Raw genomic sequence first — 8,022 nt, 5'->3', positions numbered from 1 at the left:
ATCCCAACTTGGTTCCCTCTGCTCTGTGGATCCTCTGAAAAAAGGGGAGGAAGGGAAGTAACAGTCTCTCTCTCTCTCTCTCTCTCTCTCTCTCTCTGTCTCTCTGTCTCTCTCTGTCAAAAAAATAAACAAAACAAAAACACACACACACAAAAGCCTTCCCAGAACTTTTCCCTCCCCACCTCAATCACTTACCTGCCGGAAAATGCTTAGATCACCCCAATTTTGAAAACAAGCTGTTCACTCATGTTGACTTGTGTTTGTTTTCTGAACCAGATAATCCTCACACTGCGAGGCATTTTTGTCCTGAGCCAAAGGTGAAGACTTGGAGTCCTTACCTGCTGCCTCCCAGGGCGCCCCCCTCAGTCTCACCCAGGCTTTCTGGAGACTCGGGGTTCAACCGGCCTTTGGGATTTGACACGGAAATGTAGGAAGCTTTGGGTAACTGTGGGAACCGCACTCAGTTGAGCAAATGTTTCCCAAACCTGCTCCCAAGATCCAGCCTTTGACCACCTCTGCCCTTCTAGGCATTCCCTCCACAGCCCCTGCCCTCCCTGACCCTGGCTCCTCTCAAGCACACCATCGGCGCACATGCAATCTCAAGGCCAAGGTTAATTTCCCTCATTTACTTTTATCTTTTCTAAGAAGTCCTTGCAAACAACTCTAATTCTGCTCTGTCGACTGTTTCTTTTCTCTCCCTCTCTCTCTCTCATCACTCCCTCTTTTCCATATTACCCCCACGGGAGCTGACATGAATTTTTGCATGCTCCAGCATCCAAATTCTCCCAGACCTTGAAAAGGCATTCAGAAATAAACCTTCTTACGTTAGAATTTCATAAAGAACTTGTCGTTAAGGACAGGCGACTACATATCTCACACAATTAGAGATTCTCAAAAAGAAGAACATCAAATGAAAAGGAGGAGAAGGAAGAAGAGGAGGAGGAGAGGGAGGAGGGGGAGGAGGAAGACCAGGACTCTACTGCAAGACATGACTTGTTGCCTGGATGACATCACCATGAGGCGTGGTTCTTGTCCCAAGGGAATAGCATGTTCAAAACATTAAGAAGTCCAGAGTTTTCGTCTCCTCAGCAGTTGCCAATGCAAGCCCTCTTTTACAACAAGGCAATTACGTATTCTAATGAACAACTGCTAGATAACAGGGTTCATTACTAGGCACCCCCGCATTTCCATATCAATAACCAGGACTCCCTAGCAGTCATTTGCTCTCATCTACTGAGCTTCCCCCTCTGCCTCCCAGCAAATGTTTCCGGTGTCAGAAACCACTTTACCTTGGCCCCGGTTGCCTTTTCTCCTGCCCTGGTGTGATGTCTCAAGCCCAAGGTGCTGAAGAGAATTCGGTCGATAATACTGTAAAGAAAGGAAGTGTTAGTGGAGACCCACGTGGTCAGGGCATATCCTATAGCAGTGACGGCGAACCTATGACACGCGTGTCAAAGGTGACACACGAACTCATTTTTTTGGTTGAGTTTTCTTTGTTAAATGGCATTTAAATATATACAATAAATATCAAAAATAGAAGTCTTTGTTTTACTATGGTTGCAAATATCAAAACATTTCTATAAGTGACACGGCACCAGAGTTAAGTTAAGGTTTTTCAAAATGCTGGCACGCCGAGCTCAAAAGGTCCGCCATCACTGTCCTATAGATTTGGCCCTTGAGGAGACTGACGGGATATGCGTCTTTAGAGGAAGTACTGCCCTCTGTCATACTCAATCAACAAGTTGGCCCTAGCCAGTTTGGCTCAGTGGGTAGAGCGTCGGCCTACGGACTGAAGGGTCCCAGGTTCGAATCCAGCCAAGGGCATATGCCCAGGTTTCGGGCTTGATCCCCGGTAGGGGGCGTGCAGGAGGCAGCCAATCAATGATTCTCTCTCATCATTGATGTTTCTATCTCTCTCTCCCGCTCCCTTGCTCTCTGAAATCAATAAAGATATATTTAAAAAAAAAAAAAGTTGTAATGACACATATATTGTGTGTGTCCATCCCTGGGGAATTCCAAAGCAGGGGAGAGCCCGAGGCAGGGCAAAGGGCCAGGCACCGGAGTACAGGAGAGCTTGGTTCTAATCCTGCCCCCACTGCACCTGAGCTGAATGATTCACTTAAACGCCCTGAGCTTTCTTCTCCTCCTTATTAACAGAGGGAACGGACTGCACAGGAGTTTCCTGAGAGTTAAATGAGACCACATACACATGTCAAGTACCTGGCCAGAGGAGCAGCTTACTCAACATTATTTTTTTTTAAATATATTTTTTATTGATTTTTTACAGAGAGGAAGGGAGAGAGATAGAGAGTTAGAAACATCAATGAGAGAGAAGCATCGATCAGCTGCCTCTTACACACCTCCTACTGGAGATGTGCCCGCAACCAAGGTACATGCCCTTGACCGGAATCGAACCTGGGACCTTTCAGTCCGCAGGCCGACGCTCTATCCACTGAGCCAAACCGGTTACGGCTTACTCAACATTATTATTAAAATATAATCCATGTTCTCAAGGAAGATACTATTCATTTGAAGGGCTGAGGCATAGAATCAAAAACCAGATGGTGTGTCATCATATAATAAGTACCATTGGAATTCAGAACTGAGCAAAACATTTGTGAAACAAATACCATTTTTTAAGCCAACCAATCTCTCTCTCTCTCATCACTCCCTCTTTTCCATATTACCCCCACGGGAGCTGACATGAATTTTTGCATGCTCCAGCATCCAAATTCTCCCAGACCTTGAAAAGGCATTCAGAAATAAACCTTCTTACGTTAGAATTTCATAAAGAACTTGTCGTTAAGGACAGGCGACTACATATCTCACACAATTAGAGATTCTCAAAAAGAAGAACATCAAATGAAAAGGAGGAGAAGGAAGAAGAGGAGGAGGAGAGGGAGGAGGGGGAGGAGGAAGACCAGGACTCTACTGCAAGACATGACTTGTTGCCTGGATGACATCACCATGAGGCGTGGTTCTTGTCCCAAGGGAATAGCATGTTCAAAACATTAAGAAGTCCAGAGTTTTCGTCTCCTCAGCAGTTGCCAATGCAAGCCCTCTTTTACAACAAGGCAATTACGTATTCTAATGAACAACTGCTAGATAACAGGGTTCATTACTAGGCACCCCCGCATTTCCATATCAATAACCAGGACTCCCTAGCAGTCATTTGCTCTCATCTACTGAGCTTCCCCCTCTGCCTCCCAGCAAATGTTTCCGGTGTCAGAAACCACTTTACCTTGGCCCCGGTTGCCTTTTCTCCTGCCCTGGTGTGATGTCTCAAGCCCAAGGTGCTGAAGAGAATTCGGTCGATAATACTGTAAGAAAGGAAGGTGTTAGTGGAGACCCACGTGGTCAGGGCATATCCTATAGCAGTGACGGCGAACCTATGACACGCGTGTCAAAGGTGACACACGAACTCATTTTTTTGGTTGAGTTTTCTTTGTTAAATGGCATTTAAATATATACAATAAATATCAAAAATAGAAGTCTTTGTTTTACTATGGTTGCAAATATCAAAACATTTCTATAAGTGACACGGCACCAGAGTTAAGTTAAGGTTTTTCAAAATGCTGGCACGCCGAGCTCAAAAGGTCCGCCATCACTGTCCTATAGATTTGGCCCTTGAGGAGACTGACGGGATATGCGTCTTTAGAGGAAGTACTGCCCTCTGTCATACTCAATCAACAAGTTGGCCCTAGCCAGTTTGGCTCAGTGGGTAGAGCGTCGGCCTACGGACTGAAGGGTCCCAGGTTCGAATCCAGCCAAGGGCATATGCCCAGGTTTCGGGCTTGATCCCCGGTAGGGGGCGTGCAGGAGGCAGCCAATCAATGATTCTCTCTCATCATTGATGTTTCTATCTCTCTCTCCCGCTCCCTTGCTCTCTGAAATCAATAAAGATATATTTAAAAAAAAAAAAAGTTGTAATGACACATATATTGTGTGTGTCCATCCCTGGGGAATTCCAAAGCAGGGGAGAGCCCGAGGCAGGGCAAAGGGCCAGGCACCGGAGTACAGGAGAGCTTGGTTCTAATCCTGCCCCCACTGCACCTGAGCTGAATGATTCACTTAAACGCCCTGAGCTTTCTTTTCCTCCTTATTAACAGAGGGAACGGACTGCACAGGAGTTTCCTGAGAGTTAAATGAGACCACATACACATGTCAAGTACCTGGCACCCAGAGGAGCTTACTCAACATTATTTTTTTTTAAATATATTTTTTATTGATTTTTTACAGAGAGGAAGGGAGAGAGATAGAGAGTTAGAAACATCAATGAGAGAGAAGCATCGATCAGCTGCCTCTTACACACTTCCTACTGGAGATGTGAGAGAGTTAGAAACATCGATGAGAGAGAAACATCGACCAGCTGCCTCCTGCACATCTCCTACTGGGGATGTGCCCGCAACCAAGGTACATGCCCTTGACCGGAATCGAACCTGGGACCTTTCAGTCCGCAGGCCGACGCTCTATCCACTGAGCCAAACCGGTTACGGCTTACTCAACATTATTATTAAAATATAATCCATGTTCTCAAGGAAGATACTATTCATTTGAAGGGCTGAGGCATAGAATCAAAAACCAGATGGTGTGTCATCATATAATAAGTACCATTGGAATTCAGAACTGAGCAAAACATTTGTGAAACAAATACCATTTTTTAAGCCAACCAATACCATTTTTTTTAAATATATTTTATTGATTTTTTACAGAGAGGAGGGGAGAGGGATAGAGAGTTAGAAACATCGATGAAAGAGAAACATTGACCAGCTGCCTTCTGCACAGCCCCCACTGGGGATGTGCCCGAAACCAAGGTACAGGCCCTTGACCGGAATCGAACCTGGGACCCTTGAGTCCGCAGGCCGACGCTCTATCCACTGAGCCAAACCAGTCAGGGCTACCATTTTTAAATAACTTTTATTTTATTTGATATAAGTATCACATACTCATTATGGAAAATTGGGTGCAAAAAATATAAAGAATAAGCATTCTAATGGCATTAATTCCAAATCCATACACACACATAAAGTGTTAGAGTAATGCCAGTGGAATTTAAAGTCCACGTGATTGCCCACCTGGCGTGGCTCAGTGGTTGAGTGTCCACCCAAGAACCAGGAGGTCATGGCTGGATGTGTTTCCGGTGTCAGAAACCACTTTACCTTGGCCCCGGTTGCCTTTTCTCCTGCCCTGGTGTGATGTCTCAAGCCCAAGGTGCTGAAGAGAATTCGGTCGATAATACTGTAAAGAAAGGAAGTGTTAGTGGAGACCCACGTGGTCAGGGCATATCCTATAGCAGTGACGGCGAACCTATGACACGCGTGTCAAAGGTGACACACGAACTCATTTTTTTGGTTGAGTTTTCTTTGTTAAATGGCATTTAAATATATACAATAAATATCAAAAATAGAAGTCTTTGTTTTACTATGGTTGCAAATATCAAAACATTTCTATAAGTGACACGGCACCAGAGTTAAGTTAAGGTTTTTCAAAATGCTGGCACGCCGAGCTCAAAAGGTCCGCCATCACTGTCCTATAGATTTGGCCCTTGAGGAGACTGACGGGATATGCGTCTTTAGAGGAAGTACTGCCCTCTGTCATACTCAATCAACAAGTTGGCCCTAGCCAGTTTGGCTCAGTGGGTAGAGCGTCGGCCTACGGACTGAAGGGTCCCAGGTTCGAATCCAGCCAAGGGCATATGCCCAGGTTTCGGGCTTGATCCCCGGTAGGGGGCGTGCAGGAGGCAGCCAATCAATGATTCTCTCTCATCATTGATGTTTCTATCTCTCTCTCCCGCTCCCTTGCTCTCTGAAATCAATAAAGATATATTTAAAAAAAAAAAAAGTTGTAATGACACATATATTGTGTGTGTCCATCCCTGGGGAATTCCAAAGCAGGGGAGAGCCCGAGGCAGGGCAAAGGGCCAGGCACCGGAGTACAGGAGAGCTTGGTTCTAATCCTGCCCCCACTGCACCTGAGCTGAATGATTCACTTAAACGCCCTGAGCTTTCTTTTCCTCCTTATTAACAGAGGGAACGGACTGCACAGGAGTTTCCTGAGAGTTAAATGAGACCACATACACATGTCAAGTACCTGGCACCCAGAGGAGCTTACTCAACATTATTTTTTTTTAAATATATTTTTTATTGATTTTTTACAGAGAGGAAGGGAGAGAGATAGAGAGTTAGAAACATCAATGAGAGAGAAGCATCGATCAGCTGCCTCTTACACACTTCCTACTGGAGATGTGCCCGCAACCAAGGTACATGCCCTTGACCGGAATCGAACCTGGGACCTTTCAGTCCGCAGGCCGACGCTCTATCCACTGAGCCAAACCGGTTACGGCTTACTCAACATTATTATTAAAATATAATCCATGTTCTCAAGGAAGATACTATTCATTTGAAGGGCTGAGGCATAGAATCAAAAACCAGATGGTGTGTCATCATATAATAAGTACCATTGGAATTCAGAACTGAGCAAAACATTTGTGAAACAAATACCATTTTTTAAGCCAACCAATACCATTTTTTTTAAATATATTTTATTGATTTTTTACAGAGAGGAGGGGAGAGGGATAGAGAGTTAGAAACATCGATGAAAGAGAAACATTGACCAGCTGCCTTCTGCACAGCCCCCACTGGGGATGTGCCCGAAACCAAGGTACAGGCCCTTGACCGGAATCGAACCTGGGACCCTTGAGTCCGCAGGCCGACGCTCTATCCACTGAGCCAAACCAGTCAGGGCTACCATTTTTAAATAACTTTTATTTTATTTGATATAAGTATCACATACTCATTATGGAAAATTGGGTGCAAAAAATATAAAGAATAAGCATTCTAATGGCATTAATTCCAAATCCATACACACACATAAAGTGTTAGAGTAATGCCAGTGGAATTTAAAGTCCACGTGATTGCCCACCTGGCGTGGCTCAGTGGTTGAGTGTCCACCCAAGAACCAGGAGGTCATGGCTGGATGCCCAGTAGCGGGGGTGCAGGAGGCAGCTGATCAATGATTCTCTCTCATCACTCATGTTTGTATCTCTCTTTCCCTCTCTCTTCCTCCCTCTGAAATCATTTTTTTTAAAAATAACGTCCATGTGATTTTCTACAGGAAGTAAATTCCTCAACAGGAGAGTAGATATTTAAGTTGAGACAGCTGTACAATGGAATACTAGATAGTTGTATAATATAGAGTAAATCTTTACATCCTAACTTGGAAAGACAGACAGAATATAGTGTTAATTTTAAAAAGCAAGTTGAAAACGGATGGTGGACAGGTGAGAAGGGGGATGGGGGAATGGATGAAAAAGGTGGAGGTTTTATGAAGTACAAATGGGCAGTTACAAAATAATCACGGGAATGTAAAGTACACCATAGGGAATATGATCAATAATATTGCAATAACTGTGTATGGTGCCGGGTGAGTCATGGGGTGGGGGGTGGGGGGGGTCATTTCGTAAGGTATATAAGTGGTGGGTAGAGCGTCGGCCTACGGACTGAAGGGTCCCAGGTTCGAATCCAGCCAAGGGCATATGCCCAGGTTTCGGGCTTGATCCCCGGTAGGGGGCGTGCAGGAGGCAGCCAATCAATGATTCTCTCTCATCATTGATGTTTCTATCTCTCTCTCCCGCTCCCTTGCTCTCTGAAATCAATAAAGATATATTTAAAAAAAAAAAAAGTTGTAATGACACATATATTGTGTGTGTCCATCCCTGGGGAATTCCAAAGCAGGGGAGAGCCCGAGGCAGGGCAAAGGGCCAGGCACCGGAGTACAGGAGAGCTTGGTTCTAATCCTGCCCCCACTGCACCTGAGCTGAATGATTCACTTAAACGCCCTGAGCTTTCTTTTCCTCCTTATTAACAGAGGGAACGGACTGCACAGGAGTTTCCTGAGAGTTAAATGAGACCACATACACATGTCAAGTACCTGGCACCCAGAGGAGCTTACTCAACATTATTTTTTTTTAAATATATTTTTTATTGATTTTTTACAGAGAGGAAGGGAGAGAGATAGAGAGTT

The sequence above is a fragment of the Myotis brandtii genome, unplaced genomic scaffold (genome assembly GCF_000412655.1).
Source record: "Myotis brandtii unplaced genomic scaffold, ASM41265v1 scaffold612, whole genome shotgun sequence".
Classification (NCBI taxonomy): Eukaryota; Metazoa; Chordata; class Mammalia; order Chiroptera; family Vespertilionidae; genus Myotis; species Myotis brandtii.
This window is presented reverse-complemented; position numbering follows the sequence as displayed.